Source organism: Danio rerio, chromosome 19 (genome assembly GCF_049306965.1).
Source record: "Danio rerio strain Tuebingen ecotype United States chromosome 19, GRCz12tu, whole genome shotgun sequence".
Taxonomy (NCBI): domain Eukaryota; kingdom Metazoa; phylum Chordata; class Actinopteri; order Cypriniformes; family Danionidae; genus Danio; species Danio rerio.
The window spans coordinates 40,160,883-40,185,345 of NC_133194.1; the positions used below are offsets into that span (position 1 = coordinate 40,160,883).

Consider the following 24,463-nt stretch of genomic DNA (forward strand, 5'->3'; position numbering starts at 1 on the left):
AACAATAAATTTGAAGATGTACAGTCTATGCTTTAGCTTTATAATAATTTGTGCAAAAATATTAAATATTTAGTCATACAATTACAGTTTCATATAACAATATTAATTCCTTACATTTATATAGCACTTTTCTGGACACTCAAAGCACTTTAAACATTTTTAGGGGCAATCTCCTCATACACCAGCAGTGTGCAGCATCCACCTGGATGACGCGTTGGCAGCCATATTGCAGCAGACCACACACAGAGTGATGAAGCCAATTATCATATGGGGATGGTTAGGAGGCCATGATGGACAGAGGCCAGTGGGCAAATTTGACCTGAATGCCAGGCTTAAACCCCTATTCTTTTTGGAAGGACATCCTGGGATCCTAGGCCCACAGAGAGTCGGGACCTTGGTTTAATGTCTCATCCGAAAAACAGCGCTCACGGAACAGTATAGAGTCCCCGTCACTATACTGGGGCAGTATAGGACTCACACAGACCGCAGGTTGAGCACCCTTGCTGGCCTCACTAACACCACTTCCGACAACAACCTAGCTTTCCCATGTGGTCTCCCATCCAGGTGCTTAGCTTCAGTGGGCAACCATGTGAGTGTTGCAGAGAGCTAGCTGCTGGCTCATAGTATCAAACAATATACAATAATACTTTTTTTTTTACCTTGATTTACAAGAAGACACAAGCTAAAATGTCATTTTTATACCAAACAATCTTTTCAGTTGTTTTCAACAAAAAAAATATTTAATTACATGCTTCTTTTTTTTAACTTCTTTTTTTGTTGTCACTGTTTTATTTATCTAATTATTGTCAATAAATGTTTAATATTTTAAATTATCAAATAATTATGACCACTTATACTTTAACATATTTAATAAGTGCAACTCAAAATACACAATAAATGTTTTTTTTGCATAAATATACATGGTGTGCTCATTTTATTTTCACAAAAGTGATTTGAAACTTTACAGTAGACATTTTCTTTTCATTTAAAAAGTTTTCTATGTTCTTTATGTAACTTTTTTTTATTTAATTCGATGCAGACATTTCCCTTTTGATCCACGAACAGTACACTTGTTTTAATTAACTCATTAGCATAATATATGCAGTATTTGTGTGCTTGTGTACATATGCTGTTTCGTTCATTGTATCTGTGATACCCTCGAAGGATCTTATGATCTTTTATGATTTCCCATGAAAAAATGGTGCTAAAGTGTTGTGCTCTCTCAAATAACAACTCTGGAAACATCAGCACAACTATTAGTGAAAAAGCAAAGCTCACCTGTAATGTTGAATAGTACATGCACATTCCTTTGAGGACTGAGAAGAGCACAGATGAATGTGAGCATGAACATCCTTATCTGATGACTGCACTGACATGAGTGCTTGGGATCGTCTTTGTTGCATCCACAGTCTTGCAGCTGTGCATTACAGGAGTGTTGCAGATGTGCCCTGCATTACGAATACAAAGCTGCTGTCGGTGATGAATTTCACAAGGATTCACAGCAGGCAAAAGTCTTCAGTGAACTACACTGGCAGGGTAATTACAGAGGCCATTTAATTACCGTATGGACAAAAGGACAGCTTTGTGAATTTGAACTCAGTTAAACAATGAGGTAATGGATTTTTAGATAAAAACACCATCAGTGTGTCCATTAAGAGGATCAAACACTCATCTGTTCCAAAACAATTCTATTGTAATTTAGTAAGTGTTTCTCAGAGTGTACACAGATACACGCTTAATATATTATTTTCAGTGTACTGGCTTGGATTTGTCTCATACAAACAGTATATTATATGCCATGTATTATTTTGGTCAAAATAAACATGAATCTGAATTCAGCAGTTTTGGGTGTTTTGTGCATTCTAATCTTATAAGACATACAGTAATGCAGATCAAACTAACTTATTCTATCCTAAACTTAATCTAATATTAATTAAGCTGTAATGACATGTAGTTACATGCTGCCGATGTCAAATAAGGATCATCACATTAGGGTGTCATTTTAATAGTAATAACATTAAGTGTGATGTAAAATATAGAAATACGGTCTTACAATGCAAATAATACTTGCTATTGATGAAAAAAGAAAACTCAAAAATGACATGCAAATGGAGCTTGACCTGTTCCACAAAGCCATCGCTTTGAACAAGATGGCATGGAGTTAAATATACTTCAACCCAGCAATCAATCAATAAAAGAAAATATATAATTTTTAATCACATCCTATCACCTTTATTTAAATGTCCTTCTGTCTTCTTGTGTTGATATGAACCCTCAGCCTCTGCAAACCACAACAAAAATGTTTGTTTGATCACTCTAGATTTTAAAGTAAAAGAAAAAATGTGAAATATTTATAAAACAAACTTTTAGAACATTTTCAACGTCACTGAATGTGAAGTTTTTGTGTAAGAGATTGCAGGTTTTTGATGCCACCTGGTCTTCTTTGCCATATTTTCCACGGTGATCACTTATAATATCACAGAATAGTTAGAATCATGAAGAGAAAGAAAGAGACAGCATATATAAAGCTGATGCATGATTCCTTCAAGTTTACCCTTGTGTTGCATGTACTTGGAAAATTAATAAGTCATTCTTCACTTTTACAATAGTCTTTGAATTACATATACACAAAATATTCAGAGTTTTATAAATTAAAATTAGTTAACTAAAACACCCAAAATCTTTTCCATGACCCCACAAACCTTATTCAAGAATAAATGAATCACCAGTAACTTTTTTGTGTTGTCACATGCTATTGTTTTTGCCAGTGTGACAACTCAAAGGTCATGCAGTTAAAAATGTAGTTAAATATTCTGTAAATGTAAACATGAATTAATTATATGCATTAAACCATGTCATGTAGTTGGAAAGTAAGAAACGAAGGAGACAATGTACAGAAATATAATGCTTTATTCAGAATAAAATATTGACACAGAGCTTAAGGTTCCCATTGCTTGCTGATGTTGATGTGATCTTTCTAACCACATTTTCCATTGTGGCTCCACGTCATGTAGTTGGAAAGACTCATGCAAAGACAGAAACAAAGAAACCATTCAGATAAATAAGTTTTAGATGACAATATACATGCAGCATTTTACAACAAGACTATGTATGTTTCTAATGTTGTTACATAATCGTTCTTACCATGTTTGAAACTGGTGGCTCAAAGCATGTCATTTAGATAGAAAAGACTCAGACAAAGATAAAAACAAAGAAATTATTCCGGAAGTTAGTGCTTTCCATTCATAGATTTACCACATGTTTATATAGGTTACTGATGTTGTCATTTAATATCTTACCATGTTTACCCTGTTTCATTGTAGTGGCTCAAACCATGCCATGTAGTGTACTGTGAGTTGAAAATCTCAAACAAAGACAAAAACAGAAACACATTTTCAGAAATATATAGTATTTTTTTAGAATTAAACAGTAAAGAACACTTAAACAATAGTTTATATATATTTCTGATGTTGTTGTGATCTTACCATGTTTCCTTTGTGCCGCCTTGTCTTGTAGTTGGAAAGACTCGTGCAGAGAAATAAACAAAGAAGAAAATGTTCAGAAATATAGTGATTGGTATAAATAAAGTATTCATGCAGCATTTCACCACAATTTTATATAGGTTTCTGATGTTGATGTGATCTTACCGTGTTTACTATTGTATTTGTACACCATGTCAAGAGCTGTAGTTGAAAAGACTCATGCAAAGGGAGAAACACAGAAATATTTCAGCTTTTTATAGATTAAAACATTCATGCATAAATTATCTACGAGTTAATTTACGTAGGGTTTAGATATTGCTAAGATCTTACTATGTTTGCCATTGTGTCAGCTCAAACCACATCATGTAGAAGGAAAGACTCATGCAAAAAAAGAAATAGAAGATGTTCAGAAATTTGACAGAAGTTGAAATAAATTTCTGATCTAAGATAAGTACATAATAAGTCTTACCATGTTTGCCATTGTGGCAGCTCAGCATGTCATGTACTGTAGTTGGAAAGACTCACACAAAGACAGAAACAAAGAAAATATTCAGAAATATAGATGTGTAGAATAAAATGTGTTTTACGTTTATGAGTTATTATTTCAGAGATTGTCACATTACAAAATCAAACTAAAAGAAACTAAGAGATTAAGTGAATTTCTAAATAACACAAACATTTGCTGAACTTTACCACACGTTTATATAAGTGTCTGATGTTGTTATTAAGATCTTACCATGTTTGCCATCTTATTGGATCATTGGCCCATGTCAAGTAGATAGAAAGACTCAAATAACAAAAACAAGAACAAAACAATCAGTGATGTAGTGAATTTATTATTATGATTATTTTAATAAAATACTAACACAGCACTTTACTATGAGTCTATATTTGTTTCTGTTGTTGTCATGTAATATGTCTTACCATGTTAGCCATTGGGGATGCTCAAATCATGTTATGTACTGTAGCTGGAAAGACTCACACAAAGACAAAAAACAAAGAAAATGTTCAGAAATGCTGTGAATTTTCCATAATTAAATATTAATACAGCACATTTATAGGTTTCTGATATAAGATCTTACCACGCTTTCCATTGTATCGGCTCAAACCATGTCATGTAGTTGGAAAGATTCATGCAATACCAGAAACAAAGAAAACACTCAGAAACAGTGATTTTTTAAAATTAAATATTCACGCAGCACTGTACCACAAGTTTATATATGTTTCTGATGTTGTCACGTAATATGTCTTACCATGTTAGCAATTGTGGAGTTTCAAACCATGTCATGTAGTAAGAAAGACTCATGCAAAAAAAGAAACAGAAAATTTTCAGAAATGTTACATTAGTTAACATGTTTTGATGTTGTTATGTAATAAGTCTTACCATGTTTGATATTGTGGCAGCTCACTATGTCATGTACTGTAGTTGGAAAGACTCACACAAAGACAGAAACAAAGAAAATGTTCAGAAATATAGATTTGTAGAATATAATATGTTTTACGGTTATACAATTTTCAGAGATCATCACATTTTAGAAACAAACTAAAAGAAACTAAGAGATTAAGTGAATTTCTAAATAACACAAACATTTGCTGAACTTTACCACACGTTTATATAAGTGTCTGATGTTTTTATTAAGATCTTACCATGTTTGCCATCTTATTAGATCATTAGACCACATCATGTAGTTGGAAAGACTCATGCAATAACAGAAACAAAGATAAAAATCAGTGACGTAGTAAATTTATTTTTATTTTTTAAATAAAATATTCTCATAGAACCTTACCACAAGTCTATATAGTTTTCTGTTGTTGACATGTAATATGTCTTACCGTGCTAACCATTGTGGATGCTCAAGCCTTGTCAATTACTGTTCTTGGAAAGACTCACACAAAGACAGAAAAGAAGAAAATGTTCAGAAATACATAAAATTTTCTATAATAAAATATTAATACAACACATTTATAGGTTCTTGATGTTAAGATCTTACCATGTTTGCCATCTTATCAGCTCAAACCATGTCATGTAAATGGAAAGATTCATGCAAAGAAAATAAAAACAGAAATTGTTCAGAAATTTGACATAGGTCTACATATGTTCTAATCTTGTCATGTATTAAGTCTTACCTTGTTTTCCATGGTGGCAGCTCAACATGTCATGTACTTGTGTACATGTGTCGTTGGAAAAACTCACAAAAACACAGAAGAGGAGAAAATATTCAGAAATATAGATTTGTATATAGATTTTACATTTATACAATTCTCAGAGACCGTCACATTACAGAAACAAACTAAAAGAAATTAAGAAATTAAGTGAATTTTTAAATAATACAAAACTATGCTGATGTTTCTGAAGTTTCTGATGTTGTTATTAAGATCTTACCATGTTTGCAATCTTATTGGATCATTGGACCACGTCATGTAGATGGAAAGAAGCAACAATAGAAACAAAGAAAATAATCAGGGATGTAGTGAATTTATTATTATGATTATTATCATCATTATTTTAATAAAATATTCATGCACGTAACACAAGTTTATTTAGGTTTCTGATGTTGTCATGTAATACGTCTTACCGTGTTAGCTATTGTGGATGCTCAAACCATGTCATGTACTGTTCTTGGAAAGACTCAAACAAAGACAGAAACAAAGAACATTTTCAGCAATACTGTGAATTTTCCAAAAGTAAAACTTAATACAGCACATTTAAACTGTAGAATTCTGATGCTTTGATCTTACCATGTTTGCCATTGTATCGGCTCAAACCATGTCATGTTGATAGAAAGACTCATGCAAAGAAAAAATCAGAAATAGTTCAGAAATGTTACACAAGTCAACATTAGTTTCTGATGTTGTCATGTAATAAGTCTTACCATGTTTACTATTATAGCAGCTCAACATGTCATGTACTGTAGCTGGAAAGACTCACACAAAGACAAAAACGAAGACAGTGTTCAGAAATACTGTACATTTTTCATATTAAAATATTAATACAAGACATTTATAGGTTACTGAGGCTAAGATCTTACCATGTTTGCCACCGTATCAGCTCAAACCATGTCAAGTAAATTGAAAGATTCATGCAAAGAAAATAAAAACAGAAATTGTTCAGAAATTTGACATAGGTTTAAATATGTTCTAATGTTGTCATGTATTAAGTCTTACCTTGTTTGCCATGGTGGCAGCTCAACATGTCATGTACTTGTGTACATGTCTCGTTGGAAAAACTCACAAAAACACAGAAGAGGAGAAAATATTCAGAAATATAGATTTGTATATAGATTTTACATTTATACAATTCTCAGAGACCGTCACATTACAGAAACAAACTAAAGGAAATTAAGAAATTAAGTGAATTTTTAAATAATACAAAAGTATGCTGATGTTTCTGAAGTTTCTGATGTTGTTATTAAGATCTTACCATGTTTGCAATCTTATTGGATCATTGGACCACGTCATGTAGATGGAAAGAAGCAATAATAGAAACAAAGACAATAATCAGTAATGTAGTGAATTTATTATTATGATTATTATCATCATTATTTTAATAAAATATTCATGCATTTAACACAAGTTTATTTAGGTTTCTGATATTGTCATGTAATACGTCTTACCGTGTTAGCCATTGTGGATGCTCAAACCATGTCATGTACTGTTCTTGGAAAGACTCAAACAAAGACAGAAACAAAGAACATTTTCAGAAATACTGTGAATTTTCCATAAGTAAAACTTAATACAGCACATTTAAACTGTAGAATTCTGATGCTATGATCTTACCATGTTTGCCATTATATCGGCTCAAACCATGTCATGTTGATAGAAAGACTCATGCAAAGAAAAAAAACAGAAATAGTTCAGAAATGTTACACAAGTCAACATCAGTTTCTGATGTTGTCATGTAATAAGTCTTACCATGTTTACTATTATAGCAGCTCAACATGTCATGTACTGTAGCTGGAAATACTCACACAAAGACAAAAACGAAGACAGTGTTCAGAAATACTGTGAATTTTTCATATTAAAATATTAATACAAGACATTTATAGGTTACTGAGGCTAAGATCTTACCATGTATGCCACCGTATCAGCTCAAACCATGTCATGCAAATTGAAAGATTCATGCAAAGAAAATAAAAACAGAAATTGTTCAGAAAATTGACATAGGATTACATATGTTCTAATGTTGTCATGTATTAAGTCTTACCTTGTTTGCCATGGTGGCAGCTCAACATGTCATGTACTTGTGTACATGTGTCGTTGAAAAAACTCACAAAAACACAGAAGAGGAGAAAATATTCAGAAATATAGATTTGTATATAGATTTAACATTTATACAATTCTCAGAGACCGTCACATTACAGAAACAAACTAAAGGGAATTAAGAAATTAAGTGAATTTTTAAATAATACAAAACTATGCTGATGTTTCTGAAGTTTCTGATGTTGTTATTAAGATCTTACCATGTTTGCAATCTTATTGGATCATTGGACCACGTCATATAGATGGAAAGAAGCAACAATAGAAACAAAGAAAATAATCAGGGATGTAGTGAATTTATTATTATGATTATTATCATCATTATTTTAATAAAATATTCATGCACGTAACACAAGTTTATTTAGGTTTCTGATGTTGTCATGTAATACGTCCTACCGTGTTAGCCATTGTGGATGCTCAAACCATGTCATGTACTGTTCTTGGAAAGACTCAAACAAAGACAGAAACAAAGAACATTTTCAGCAATACTGTGAATTTTCCATAAGTAAAACTTAATACAGCACATTTAAACTGTAGAATTCGGATGTCATGATCTTACCATGTTTGCCATTGTATCGGCTCAAACCATGTCATGTTGATAGAAAGACTCATGCAAAGAAAAAATCAGAAATAGTTCAGAAATGTTACACAAGTCAACATTAGTTTCTGATGTTGTCATGTAATAAGTCTTACCATGTTTAATAGCAGCTCAACATGTCATGTACTGTAGCTGGAAAGACTCAATCAAAGACAAAAACGAAGACAGTGTTCAGAAATACTGTAAATTTTTCATATTAAAATATTAATACAAGAAATTTATAGGTTTCTGAGGCTAAGATCTTACCATGTTTGCCATTGTATCAGCTCAAACAATGTCATGTAAATGGAAAGATTCATGCAAAGAAAATAAAAACAGAAATTGTTCAGAAATTTGACATAGGTTTACATATGTTCTAATGTTGTCATGTATTAAGTCTTACCTTGTTTGCCATGGTGGCAGCTCAACATGTCATGTACTTGTGTACATGTGTCGTTGGAAAAACTCACAAAAACACAGAAGAGGTGAAAATATTCAGAAATATAGATTTGTATATAGATTTTACATTTATACAATTCTCAGAGACCGTCACATTACAAAAACAAACTAAAGGAAATTAAGAAATTAAGTGAATTTTTAAATAATACAAAACTATGCTGATGTTTCTGAAGTTTCTGATGTTGTTATTAAGATCTTACCATGTTTGCCATCTTATTGGATCATTGGACCACGTCATGTAGATGGAAAGAAGCAATAATAAAAACAAAGACAATAATCAGTAATGTAGTGAATTAATTATTATGATTATTATCATCATTATTTTAATAAAATATTCACGCATTTAACACAAGTTTATTTAGGTTTCTGATGTTGTCATGTAATACGTCTTACCGTGTTAGCCAATGTGGATGCTCAAACCATGTCATGTACTGTTCTTGGAAAGACTCAAACAAAGACAGAAACAAAGAACATTTTCAGAAATACTGTGAATTTTCCAAAAGTAAAACTTAATACAGCACATTTAAACTGTAGAATTCTGATGCTATGATCTTACCATGTTTGCCATTGTATCGGCTCAAACCATGTCATGTTGATAGAAAGACTCATGCAAAGAAAAAATCAGAAATAGTTCAGAAATGTTACACAAGTCAACATTAGTTTCTGATGTTGTCATGTAATAAGTCTTACCATGTTTACTATTATAGCAGCTCAACATGTCATGTACTGTAGCTGGAAAGACTCACACAAAGACAAAAACGAAGACAGTGTTCAGAAATACTGTAAATTTTTCATATTAAAATATTAATACAAGACATTTAAAGGTTTCTGAGGCTAAGATCTTACCATGTTTGCCATCTTATCAGCTCAAACCATGTCATGTAAATGGAAAGATTCATGCAAAGAAAATAAAAACAGAAATTGTTCAGAAATTTGACATAGGTCTACATATGTTCTAATCTTGTCATGTATTAAGTCTTACCTTGTTTTCCATGGTGGCAGCTCAACATGTCATGTACTTGTGTACATGTGTCGTTGGAAAAACTCACAAAAACACAGAAGAGGTGAAAATATTCAGAAATATAGATTTGTATATAGATTTTACATTTATACAATTCTCAGAGACCGTCACATTACAAAAACAAACTAAAGGAAATTAAGAAATTAAGTGAATTTTTAAATAATACAAAACTATGCTGATGTTTCTGAAGTTTCTGATGTTGTTATTAAGATCTTACCATGTTTGCCATCTTATTGGATCATTGGACCACGTCATGTAGATGGAAAGAAGCAATAATAAAAACAAAGACAATAATCAGTAATGTAGTGAATTAATTATTATGATTATTATCATCATTATTTTAATAAAATATTCACGCATTTAACACAAGTTTATTTAGGTTTCTGATGTTGTCATGTAATACGTCTTACCGTGTTAACCATTGTGGATGCTCAAACCATGTCATGTACTGTTCTTGGAAAGACTCAAACAAAGACAGAAACAAAGAACATTTTCAGCAATACTGTGAATTTTCCAAAAGTAAAACTTAATACAGCACATTTAAACTGTAGAATTCTGATGCTATGATCTTACCATGTTTGCCATTGTATCGGCTCAAACCATGTCATGTTGATAGAAAGACTCATGCAAAGAAAAAAACAGAAATAGTTCAGAAATGTTACACAAGTCAACATTAGTTTCTGATGTTGTCATGTAATAAGTCTTACCATGTTTACTATTATAGCAGCTCAACATGTCATGTACTGTAGCTGGAAAGACTCACACAAAGACAAAAACGAAGACAGTGTTCAGAAATACTGTAAATTTTTCATATTAAAATATTAATACAACACATTTATAGGTTTCTGATGCTAAGATCTTACCATGTTTGCCATCGTATCAGCTCAAACCATGTCAAGTAGATAGAAAGACTCATGCAAAGAAAAAAACAGAAATAGTTCAGAAATGTTACACAAGTCAACATTAGTTTCTGATGTTGTCATGTAATAAGTCTTACCATGTTTACTATTATAGCAGCTCAACATGTCATGTACTGTAGCTGGAAAGACTCACACAAAGACAAAAACGAAGACAGTGTTCAGAAATACTGTAAATTTTTCATATTAAAATATTAATACAAGACATTTATAGGTTACTGAGGCTAAGATCTTACCATGTTTGCCACCGTATCAGCTCAAACCATGTCAAGTAAATTGAAAGATTCATGCAAAGAAAAAGACAAAAACAAAGAAAATATTCAGAAATATAGATTTGTAGAATAAAATGTTTTTTTTTTATTTATGTAATTTTCAGATTGTCACATTATAAAAACAAATTAAAAGCAAAAAATAAATTAATTGAATTTATAAATAACACAAACATATACTGAACTTTACCACAACTTTATATAAGTGTCTGATGTTGTTATTAAGATCTTACCATGTTTGTCATCTTATTGCATCACTGGAGCAGGTCGTGTAGTGTCACATACGTTTACTTAAGTTTTAATATTGCCATGTAACAAGTCTTACCATTTCTGCAATTGTGCAGCTCAACATGTCATGTAGGCTGCCACAGTAACTTGGAAAGACAGAAACAAAGAAGATGTTCAGAATTGCAGTAATTTTTAGAATAAAATATTCCAAGTTTTTAAAAAAATTTCACTTGTCAATTTTGTCAATTTTTTTTTTTTTTTTATTATTTATCATGCTTACCATAAAAGGAATAATAAAATGAACGGATGGTTAAGGACCTGGATACCCAAATCAAATGGATAAGTCATGCAAAGTACCACAACACCGTTAAGGAATAGTAAGTTTTGCAATGTAACACAAGTTAATAACACAGATTTGAATTAATATTAACATACTAACGTTAAACAGTCAGGATTTAGTAAATGGAAATGTTCTTACTGTAATTTGTCACTCGATGCCGTTGTTGGAGCACAGTAACAACGATGAAAACGACAGTAAACATGTTTTAGAGATTCGTTTTAGGCCGAAAAACTGAATGTTTCAAGAAAAAATTTGAACTATTGATTTTAGTTGTTGTTGCAGTTATATTTCTTCATTTTTTACAGATTTTAACTTTATGAATGTTCGCGACGGTCAAACACCGATTCCGAACCAGTAACAGTAAACATTCCATTCCATAGCAACACAGAACTGATTCTGAACCAGTTACAGTAAACATTCTATTCCATGGCAACGCAGAAAATTCAAGAATCAACAATGTTGTCAGTCACGTGACATTTATTTTCTTTAAAGTGAATCACAAAGAGGCAAAACACTGATACGACACAACTATATGTTAGTTAAACGTAAAGCGGCCTTTATTTAGACTGTTCGTGTCATATATTACATTTTCTTTTAAACTGTTTAAATGATTAAAGATTCATTCCAGAATCGGATTGAATCGATCGTAGCGAATCGAGTAATCGTTCAGCAACTTTCCCTGGTTCGTTCCGGAGCGATTAAAAGCGTATTTGGAAACAAGAATAAGGTAAACAAAACTGTAGTCAGTAATTTAATAACATTTTTTTTCAATCTCACACAATTCCCTTTTTTAGCGCTATGTGTCACATGCAGGTTTGTTGTCGTCTTTCTGTAGGCTAGGCTAGCTCATGCTTTGAATCTGCAGGTTAACTAACTTACAGAGCTAGTTGTTAATTTATGGAAGATTACATTTTACAATACAATCCATATAATATCAGAAGTGGAATATTAAATGATGTCAAATGGCAGTAAATACCAGTGTAAACAAACAAAACTCTGGATGCATATTTTTATTAGAACGCTTAACAGCACTTACATAATTGCGTACTGTTGTTTTATTTATTTATTTGGTACTTTTATTAATCTTTTTTGTCTCCAGCAAACATTTTTAAGGAAATGTGAGTGTTTTCAATGTCTTTAGAAAGTTACCATCCGAACACAAGATGGCGTCAGAGGATAACTCTCTACATCAGATCATTCATTTCCTTCTTAAATCCTATTAAATATGAAGAAATCCAGATCTTAGCACTTGCAGTATTGTGCTACAGTATGTAGTCACTTATTAAGATAATTAACTGATGTTTTGTTTCTGCGTTTGCTTAAACCCTGACCTCAGTTTGCTATTTTTTTCTTGCATGAGCTAACATTTAATGATAACCTTTTATAGAAAACCACAACAAAGCCGCATTAATTATCTCAATTTTTGTTATGCTCAAAGGCATGTCTTTCTAATTGGCAGTAAATGTTTAATTCCCTTTCCTGTTGTAATGCTGAAAAAAAAGCGATAACATGAAAGTAACTGACACTGAGCCAAAAGAGCTGAGAAGCCATAAATATTGATGGGCCAGAAGTGTTGTGCTGGTTTCATTATCTCTACTTTAAGGGGGAGAAAAAGGGTATAATGTGTTATATTTGCTAACTTTTGCTTAAATCACTATATAATATGAATATATGCATATATATGCTGTTGAATGTACAGTTGTGTGTGTATATATATATAAAAGGAAAGAGCACAGCACATATTTACAAGTTCATCTAAATGTCACCATTAAAAGCATAGATGGTACCAGGATGTTCATTCAATCATTTATTTTCCTTCAGCTTAATCAGGGGTCGCCACAGCGAAATGAACCGCCAACCATTTCAACGTACGTTTTACTCAGCGGATGCCCTTTCAGCTGCAACCCAGTACTGAGCAAAGGTATCATACTTTTTTTTTTTTTTTTACCTATAACCAAATATTGTAAAATAATGTTGTCGTGATTATACAGTGTCTTTGAATCACATTGATGCCATTATAAGCAATGCGACAGAAAGCTGCTTAATATGTTTCTGCAGATTTGATATTTATTTCTATAAAGCAGAAGTAAAACAAACTGAAAATTGACATGGAAACTGAATGCAAAATATGTTATCATTTTTTATTAGCATCATTAAAAGTGGAATGGAGACAGTAGGTCGTGCAGCGCCAGTTTTGTCTTAATGAATGGAGTGACTCAGCTGTGTAGAAGAGGCTCATTAGCAGACTTCAGTCAGGGTCTTCTGCCCCAGGGCACAGTCTCTCATGTAGAGCCTCCCCCCTGCTGGCTGAGCCACATTCGGATGTGCCGTAGGATCAGGGAAAGCTATAGAGGAAGATATATGGCCACTAAACCCCAAGTGCAAGACGGTTATGCTCCTTCATGCAGGTCAGTGGATAATGTAATTTAGTGTAATGAATCTAAAATGCAAGGAGGAAGGAGGTTCATATGCTAGATGTGTACACATAAACACCCAGCATTTCGAATAAATCTGCAATTATTCCTTAGCGTTTGTTCCCGGTGCTGTGGAAAGCTGTCATATTTCATGCCCAGCACATGTGATGAGATGTTTACTGCAAGCAAAGGTCACTTTCTTCCCCTTTACTGCCAAGAGCTGTCAAACATCACATTCCTGTGTAAATATCCCGCTCTGGAAAACACAGGACAGCTTGGTGTCCGGCAGACAGCGCTTGGTGTTGGATTGTTCCTGTTTATTATGCAAATGTTAAAACATGGGCTATCACTAATTGGTTTTCTGCATGAGTGCCATCATTGACGCAAATGTCTGGTTGCTGGTTGACATGCACATATTTAACATGATGGGTCTCCCAATTGCTGTCTGATGGTGTAATCGGTGTAAGACTAAATTCAGAGGGTTTTTAAGTTGTATTCTGACTGCCATGGAATTTGTTACAGAATATGGAGCTTACTTGACAACAGCACTTATATCTCTATGTCTTTCTCTATGTCTTTATGCATATTATATATTTAAATAATGTATGGTTGCCTGCAAGGCATGCAATCTTTTAAGTGTGTTAACTTAAACATGAGCCATTGCCATAGTGATGAATAGCAATTTTTGTAGTAGATCACTAAACATTTAGGATAAAATTAGGAAAACCGGTGGCATTTAAGATTTTACATGTATAAGAGTACACAATGGTTACAGTGCTGTCAAAATGAATGCCAAGCAGGTAGTAAACACTGTGCACATACACACACCGGCCATTTTATTAGGTACACCTTACTAGTACCGGTTTGGACTGCCTTTTGCCTTCAGAACTGCCTTAATTCTTTGTGGCATATATTCAACAAGGTACTGGAAATATTCCTCAGAGATTTTGGTCCATGTTGACATAATAGTATTTCACAGTTGCTGCACATCCATGATGTGAATCTCTCGTTCTATCACATCCTAAAGGTGCTCTATTGGAAACCAGTCTGAGATGATTTGCACTTTACGACATGGCAAGTTATTTTGCCGGAAGTAGCCATCAGAAGATGAGTACACTGTGGTTATAAAGGGATGGACCACGCTTTCATGTTGTTGACGCCAAATTATGTCCCTAACATTCGAATGTTGCAGCTAAAAATTAAGACTCATCAGACCAGGGAACGTTTTTCCAGTCTTCCAATGTCCAATTTTGGCCTCAGATTTCTGTTCTTAGCTGACAAGAGTGGCATTCAGAGATGCTCTTCTGCATACCTCGGTTGTAATAAGTGATTATTGGAGTTACTGTTGACTTTCAATCAGCTTGAACCAGTCTGGCCATTCTCCTCTCACCTCTGGCATCATCAAAGCATTTGCGCCCACAGAACTGCCGCTCACTGGAAATTTTCTCTTTTTCAGACCATTTTCTGTAAACCCTAGATTAGTATTGTATTTATTTATTTATTTATTTACAACTGTCTTCAGTTGCATAAAAGCACACTTCACAAAATATCATTAAAGAGCTAAAACTATTTGTTTTTCCTACCACTAACATTCTTCAAATTATCTGCTCTTTGTGTTGAACAGAAAACAAGATTTGTAACCACTTGAGGGCGAGTAGACGGTCAGTAAATGTAAATTTTTTATATGAACTATTTATTTAAATCATAACCATCATAAAAAAATACAGCTATATCGTGTTTTAATCAATATCATACACCCTTTACCAAAAATCATAGTATGTATTGCGCTCTTTCTCCTGCAGTAAAGAAATTAAAATCCGTTTAACTATATATAATGTTAGATTGATTGGGATGATTCAGCAGTGCTGTGGGAGTCCATCTCTATAAAATCTATTAAACAATCTTAAAATTTTTTGGGGTGCCTTGACACAGTTTCGTTGTGGTCTGTGCTTTTTGCAGTGCATTTCCGTATTTGCATGTGTTGTGAGTATTTTCATGCATACTTTTTCTATAAATACAATCAAGAAAAGGATACAATTAAAATAAAGAGTTTTATTGTTTCACAAATCTAACAGTATTCAAGTACAGTAACTGAATGTTGAGAATAAAATCATTCAATAAAATTAATCAAAGTTAAGGTCACAAAAGGTACAACTTCTCATAGCTGAATGCTTTTCAAATCAATATCAGAGGCATTAAAAACACGTGCAAATGATAAATCGTATACAAACTCAACATTGCATATGCTCACGATGAGACTATTGCCAATGATCCCATTGTGATATCAATGCTGAAACGATATGTTGTGCAGCCCTACTTTGAACAATGATTTTGTATAATCAATGTGATCCAATTTAGTTTGAACCCTGTTCATCAAAGTATCTTTTACACAAAGAACCACTATACCAGCCCTCTATTTGCAACAATATCCTCTCATGCGTTTCTTTTTATTTCCGGTACATTGCTGAGTGGTTTATAGTGACTTTTATGACTGTATAGCCTTTCTGAAGCAGCTTTTATTCTCTTTCAGAGAGGGTTTCAGTTGCAGTGCAATTACTAGCTGGCAAAGGTTAATGAGAAGCACACTCTTTGTCTCTCTCTCTCCCTTTCTCTCTCTTGATGTGTTTATATTGCATTTTTCAGCACAGAGGGTACCTTGTCTGTTGCACATGGCTGGTTTTGGGTTTGCTGAGCAGAGTCGTTCAGTTTGTGCTGCTGGTCTGGAGAGGCAGTTTGTAAAATTGTGTTCCTCTGTTAGAGTCACTGACGGAGCAAGTGAAATGTCAGTTCAGAGCAGAGAACAGGAGCCTTATCACATCCTCCTTCTGTCCGGTGCCTCGAGGGGACGGATCCTATTGTTTCAAGAAAGAGGTGAGAGGACAAGGATAGATTATGCACATATGCTCTCACACACATATTCGCATACTTTCACGTTGCCAGATATGTGTCCACTCTGTATCTCTGACATTCAGACAGTCGAAACAAATGAAAAGGTGCTTTTTCTCTCAACCCATAAAGCGCTCATCGTGAATCTTGTGTTCTGTTTGCGGTCAGTGGCTTTAATGAGGTCTGCTCGTGTGACTGCACAGATAAGGGAAAGTGTCTGAATGCTACAACCATCTTGTGTTTGACTCATATGCTGCACATCAGTCCTGCAATTCAGCACCTTGGAGAGCGGCGGCATGCTTTTATTGACGTGCAGATTGTAGAAGTGCTAATTCAGCATATATTGACCTTTGTGCCTGCATACATGCTCATAGACAGGCGCTATACACTCACCAGCCACTTTATTAGGTACACTTTACTAGTATCGGGTTGGACTCCCTTTTGCCTTTAGAACTGCCTTAATCCTTTTTTGGTAGGTGTGGCCACACTCAATGTACTTAAAAGTTTATTTCCAACCATAATCAGACACACCCGGGCTAGCTAATCAAGCTCATACTAGGCTTTCTAGAAACATTCTTGTAGGTGTGTTGAGGCAAGTTGGAGCTAAAATCTTTAGGGCACTGGCCCTCCAGGACCGAGTTTGGACACCCCTGCTTTATGGCATAGATTCAACAAGGTACTTGAAATATTCCTCAGAGATTTTGGTCCATATTGACAGGATAGCATCACACACATCCATGATGCGAATCACCTGTTCCTGTGCGAATTGTAGTCTCAGTTTCCTGTGTTTAGCTGACAGGAGTGGCACCTGATGTGATCTGCTGTTGTAGCCCATCTGCCTCAAGGTGTGCATTCAGAGATGCTCTTCTGCCCCGGTTGTAACAAGTGGTTATTTGAGTTACTGTTGCTTTAAACTGCAGCAGATCGTCTTGACCATGTTTGCATGTGATTGGCTGATTATGAATTTGCGTTAACCAGCAGTTGGACAGTTGTACCTAATAAAGTGGCCAATGAGAGTATACTTACCCTATATTTTGTTTGTTCCTGCTTGTATGTGAATTATGTTTATAATTATGTATTTGGCAGATGCTTTTATCCAAAGTGACTTACGTTGCACTCAAGGTACACGTTTCATCAGTTCTTGCCTTTGCTTTTTTTGTCAATAGTGCCACTCTGTTTGTATGATTATGCATATAGTAAAAGTGAATTGGATTAACGCTTTATACAACACTTAGACCCACATTTCCATATTTGTATAATACAGTATCTTAATGATTTATAACCAGTGGGGTGTAAATTAGACATTGTGTATTATCAGGTCCTTTCAGGCCCTCGTAATTACATACCTGCCCCATGTGATGAATGCAGAGTATGCTGATCTGATAGCCTTTTTCATTTTGAACTCTCTCCTACTGAGGCCAAATGCGGAGAGCAAGAACGGTAAGTTCTTTTAATCAGCTTAATTACTGCAATTGTTTAAAAGAAAAATGAGGTCTTATGAACGATAGCCTTGCTTTTAAATGCCTTTAATGTCTGTCCTAGAGGAATTTCACACAGAAGTAGGACAAGGATTATTGCTCAAATGTGTTTCACACTGAAAAGGATTCTTTGGAGGCAGATTGATCTGTTTATTTCAGTGGTTGCTATTTTTTGTCTTGCCATGTCATTAATATGTTAGTATTTGTTTCCAGTCTTAGAGAATTCTTGATTGTGTGTTTTGGCAAAGAGTCAAAGAAAAGAGAGCTGATTTTTAGAGTTGTTTCAATAAACTTAAAATCAGTCTGATGATAGATTGTTAGCTGTCCTGTGCATATCTTAGCTGTAGCTAGCAATAACACCAAGGCTCATCCTGAAAATGTACCCCTATATACATTTCTAGAGATCACAAAATAAGTACCAGGAGCTAGTTTTTTTTTTTTTTTTTAGTTTTTTTTCGAATCCGCCAGAGACCACTGTGTACACTTTTTCAGATCTCAAATTTCTCTTGCGAGTGCCATTCGTGCCTGCTGTTCTCGCGTAAATCCACCAGAGGCCGCTGTCGACTGACTTACTGACTGATCATCGACCGATTAAACCCCACCCTCCCCCTTCCCTAAACCCAACCAAGAATATTTAAAAATGCACTTTTTTTCGAATCCGCCAGAGACCACTGTGTACACTTTTTCAGATCTCAAATTTCTCTTGCGAGTGCCATTCGTGCCTGCTGTTCTCGCGTAAATCCACCAGAGGCCGCTGTCGACTGACTTACTGACTGATCATCGACCGATTAAACCCCACCCTCCCCCTTCCCTAAACCCAACCAAGAATATTTAAAAATGCACTGATTGACTATGTTTTCAGTATGAGCCTATGTTGTAACAATATGCTGAAATAATGCTAAATAAAGCTATCATTATGTTAGCAAGATCATTTATGTTAGAAGCATGCTAACAACATATTCATGTTATCACTATGCTAACCATGCTTCCAACATGCTAATTAATGCGACAAACATGCTAGCAATGTGCTCATTCAAGCTTGCCAAAAACATGCTAACAGAAAACTAATCAATGCTAGCAAAAACATTGATTCCAACAACATTTTAATGCTTAGTTATGTAAGTCATAACCTAAGATCTTAGAAATATAGTAACAACTTATGCTGACTAAATGCGTACTGTGTCAGACACATGCTAGCAAAATGTCAATTTATATCACAAACAAGGTATGACATGTTATGTGGCAACATACTATAAACATGTTAGCAGTGAGAGCTTGATTGTGTGTTTTGGCAAAGAGTAAAAGAAAAGAAGGCTGCATTTCTGAGTAGTTTCAATGAACCTAAACTTAGTCTGATCATAGATTGTTAGCTGTCCTGTGTATATGCTAGCTGCAGCTAACAATATGCTAGAACAATTCTAAATCAAGCTATCAACATGTTAGCAAGATAATTTGTTAGAAGCATGCTAAAACATATGTTATCAGTATGCTAACCATGCTCCCAATATGCTAATTCATGCTACAAACATGCTAGCAGTGTGCTTATTGAAGCTTGCCAAAAACATGCTAACAGAAAACTAATCGATGCTAGCAAAAACATTCATTCTGGAAATATATTGATGCAAGTCATAACTTAAGATGCGTTAGAAATATAGTAACAAAACGTGCTAGATAAATGCTTAGCATTCAGACACATGCTAACTAAATGTAAATTTATGTTATGTGGTAACAAACTATAAACATGCTAGCCGTGAGAACTTGATTGTGTGTTTTGGCAAAGAGTAAAAGAAAAAAGAGAGCTGAATTTTAGACTGGTTTTAATTAACGTAAAATCAGTCTGATGATAGATTATAAGCTGCCCTATGTATATGCTAGCTGCAGCTAACAATATGCTAAAACAATTTTAAATCAAGCTATCAACATGTTAGCAAGAAATTCATGTTAGAAGCATAACAACATAATAATGTTGTCAATATGCTAACCATGCTCCCAACATGCTAAGTCATGCTACAAACATGCTAGCAATGTTCTCATTCAAACTTGCCAAAAACATGCTAACAGAAAACTAATCGATGCTAGCAAAAACATCCCTTTTAATAACATATTAATGCTTAGTTATGTAAGTCATAACCTAAGATCTTAGAAACATTGTAGCCTAACAAATCATGCTAACTAAATGCTTACTATGTCAGACACATGCTAGCAAAATGTCAATTTATGTTTCAAACTAGTTATGACATGTTATGTGGCGACATGTGACATGTTAGCAGTGTGCTAAATCGTGCTAGCCAAATTATTAATATGATTAAAAAAACATGCTAGAAATATGATTAAACATGTTAGTCATATTAAAAAATGTGCTAGAACCTTTTTAATTCACGCAGCATGGTAAACATGATTAGTAATGTTAGCTAAATGTTAACGTACTAGAAACATGCTAGCAACATGTTAATTGGTTTTACATTTACCTTCAAGTTTACCTTTAACTATTATATTTGTAGTTAAACAATGGTTATTCAAATGATAACAGCTACACATCTAGCAAATTTGTATTTTTTCCCAGCCATGCTGTATGTTATGTTTGCTTTATGCTAAATATGTTACCAGTAATTGTATCCTGTGTTAGAGAAAATGCTTGACTGCAAAGAAACAGAGCTCTGAACTTTAGAGTGGTTTCGATAAGCCACATTTATTGCAGTGAGTTGTATAGACATTCCGATGATGTATTGTTATAATTGCTCAGCGTGCAGACAGAGCTGTCTGATCAATTCAAATGTAAAATGGCATCCTTGCGGTCAGAGGAAACCCTGATGTTAATTTGATTTACTTCACATTTGCTGGACCAGAGTGTTTTTTGATAGGCTGCATTAATGACTGCATTAGTGGATAAAGTGCAGACTAGGGACTGGAGAGCTTTATAATTTCCTTTTTAGCGCCGACCTGTGATGTCATCCAGCACAATTGCCTATTAAGAGTTGCATCTCTCTACAGAGACTCACAGTGCATGCTGTATGGTGTTTGGAGGAATTTGGTTTAGATTAAAGAATTCATTCATTGATTCATTCCATCTTACATTCGTTCAATTATTTATTTATTCTTTTATTTATTTATTCTTTTATCCTTTTCATTGGTGACTTACAAGACATAACAGGTGTCACAAAACCTATATTAGCTTTTAACTTCACTTTGGCCAACTGTGTTCTGCACTTTGCCGTTGTATTGTGGTATATAGTAAAAGTGTACAAGAGCCTGGACATTAAATTAGTTTTTTACCTAATAATCAGAGGATTGCTGGTCTCACTCTCGCTTACACTTTGTCCTAAAGCGACTACTGTATGTTTAGTGGTTGGTCGGCGGTGTGCAGGAATTACAATCAAGCCATGCTTGCATATTATTTCAGAGTGAATATTCAATGTGGCATGGTAAACAATATGTGTAGCGCTTCACAGGTTGTCTTTGTTCAAAATTGAACCAATGTGAATATAAAACCAACGTCACCTCAGGAAAGCAGACTAGGCAGAATAACTGTATTTACTGATGTTTTGTTGTTAAACTAAATAAAAATCAACATTATCAATGCTGTTAAAGGTCCCTTATGAAAGTGAAAATGTTCACATCAATCTTTCTCCGAAAGATTTCAGTGGCTAAACAACACTACAGTGCTTATAACCTATTTGTAACAACAAAATCTACATAAATCTCGTGTGACGAAAATAGTTTTATTCTTTAGCCATGGTGTCATCCTTCCTCCAGCGTGCAAAAGTAACTCAATATTGATTCAGGATTTCAAAAACTTTTTCAGCATTTGTTTTTGCTGCTGTCACTCTCTCGTGTGCACGTAAACGTAAATCTGTCTGTGCTAATGGGGTGCAAAGATGTACAAATCTACATTTGTTGACAGATATTTTGGGCTACTAATCAAAATTAAGGGAATTGTCAACCTTATACCTGCAATTTAAAATTACATATAAATACATTTAGATCATCTACTTTAAGCATTACTATTGGACTGTACAGAAACTTTTAACCAGCACAACCAAAAAAAAAATGTTTCTGAAAACAATAAACTACTGCACCTTTAACCTTTTGAGAGGTCATAACCATTAGGCCAAAGGTCCAACCCAAACCTAAACCTAATAATAAATTCAGCCATTTGGACCAATCCTAAGCTCAATTATAATTATAATGGGGAAAAATTGCTTTCATAAACACCAATATGGTATCATAAAATGTCTCTGTTGAAAAAAAAAAATTGTCAAGAGAGTGTGTGCTACTATCTTTCATATGCTTGTTTTCATTCTCTTCGAATTAAATATGCCATCTGTAAGATCCATTAGTACTTATGATGATGTATTTCCTATGGCAGCATTGAGAACGAGAAAGAGATTAAAGTGTTTGAATCAAAATTAAAAAGCAATTAAAAACTCATGTACGAATGATGAGAACAGTATAGATGCGCTTCCTTATATCCCGCTAACGGCAGCTGAAGGCGAGAAGAGCAATGAGTGCTGTTTATCCCTGTCTCAGCATCACAAGAGTGAAAATTGGTGTTTACAGTCACGACGTAGAGGCACATCTCAATGTTTTTCCCTCCAAATAATTATCATACTTCAGATTGGATGGATCGGGTGAACAGTTGTTTTGCAGCAAATTCTTAATAGCACGCTTTGATGCAAACAGGAGACCGCCCATATTAAAATGGATGTGAGAATATTTGGATAAGCAGGCCTGTAATTTTTCAGCGCCTTGCTATGGCTCATGAATTAATAATGAGCTGGATCGGGTAATCTCAAACAAACACACTGCAGTGAATGGAGTGTTTATGCTGAGATGCCGTTGCCTGGTTGAATTTGCCTTACTAACATCCTTTGACCGCTGCTAATGGAAGCTGTTTAAGATTCGGAGTGTCGTGTGTTTCTGCTTTGTTTACACTTGTCAGCACAAATATACACTCACCGGCCACTTTATTAGGTACATATTACTAGTAACAGGTTGGACTCTCTTTTGCCTTCAGAATGGCAGAATCCTTCGTGGCATAGATTGCAGTTGCTGCAGATTTGTTGTCTGCACATCCATGATACAAGTTTCTGGTTCTACCACATCCCAAACATGCTCTATTGGATTGAAATCTGGTTATTATGGAGGCCATTTGCGTACAGTGAACTCATTGTCATGTTCAAGAAACCAGTCTGAGATGATCCGTGCTTTATGACATGGCGCATTATTCTGCTGGAAGTAGCCATCAGAAGATGGGTATACTGTGGTCATAAAGGGATGAACATGGTCAGCAACAATACTCAGGTAGGCTCTGGCGTTACCACGATGCTCAATTCTCTGTAAACCCTAGAGATGGTTGTTTGTGAAAATCCTAGTAGATCAGCAGTTCCTGAAAAAATCAGACCAGCTCGTCTGGCACTAATAACAATGCCACGTTAAAAGTCACTTAAAACACCTTTCCTCCCCATTCTGATGCTCGGTTTGAACTGCAGCAGATCGTCATGACCATGTCTACATGCCTAAATGCATTGAGTTGCTGCCATGTGATTGACCTATTAGAAATTTGCGTTAACGATCAATTGGACAACTGTACCTAATAAAGTGTCTGGTGAGTGTATATGTTGTTTGCTTGATTGTTTTCAAAGCAATATGGAATGTAAGTACAATGTAAGTCAAAAAGAGTTTCCTCCTTAATATTTTTCCAATGATCAGTGCCCACACACATACACACAAGTCCAGCTTAATTTTCAGCTTACATTTATTTATTAAAAATATATTTAGTCAAATAAAGTAACTGTTATAACCCTAATAAAAAATGAATGTACACATATAAATTATAGACCATTATTGCATAAACACAGTTGTTTAGCCTGTTTTACACATTTTTCATAATGATAATGAAATGACTTTAGTTAATAAATGTTTATGTTTCCATAATAAATGTTGCTTTATTCAGCAGATGTTTTTAATTTATAACAAATACAACAAATGATTCATTCTTCATAAAGAGGCAAATAAACAAAAGAAGTGCCTGTGATACAAAATCATTATACAAAGAGAATAGTCAAGCTAGAAAAGGTAAGAATAATTGTTATTATTTATTACTTTTAATTATTGTGTTTAATGGCTGTGTGGTTA

General features: G+C 34.2%; 2 protein-coding genes and 1 long non-coding RNA gene across 5 annotated transcripts in view; 2 read left to right on the forward strand and 1 right to left on the reverse strand.

Annotated features, from left to right (window-relative positions):
* si:ch211-250g4.3 overlaps positions 1-1,841 on the forward strand; it is a 58,971-nt gene extending 57,130 nt beyond the window's left edge. The window contains exon 6 of the mRNA XM_680892.11: positions 164-1,841. The gene's annotated coding sequence lies outside the window, so the exon portion shown is untranslated. The remainder of the gene's footprint in view (positions 1-163) is intronic.
* Positions 1,842-2,893: 1,052 nt separating this feature from the next.
* On the reverse strand, positions 2,894-4,269 carry LOC141379158 (uncharacterized). Its single transcript, XR_012395187.1, has 4 exons — positions 3,486-4,269; positions 3,300-3,364; positions 3,145-3,191; positions 2,894-3,023 (listed from the first exon to the last, which is right to left on the reverse strand). It is a non-coding gene; the product is annotated as an uncharacterized lncRNA (long non-coding RNA).
* A 7,253-nt stretch (positions 4,270-11,522) lies between these two features.
* The window catches only part of thsd7aa (thrombospondin, type I, domain containing 7Aa), a 267,241-nt gene continuing 254,300 nt past the window's right edge, over positions 11,523-24,463 (forward strand). For 2 of the 3 annotated variants that reach the window (XR_012394622.1, XR_012394621.1), the window contains exons 1-2: positions 11,875-12,277; positions 13,372-13,471. The gene's annotated coding sequence lies outside the window, so the exon portion shown is untranslated. Of the gene's footprint in view, positions 11,588-11,874; positions 12,278-13,371; positions 13,472-24,463 lie in introns of those variants that run through there. The other variant, XR_012394625.1, reaches the window with a different exon arrangement.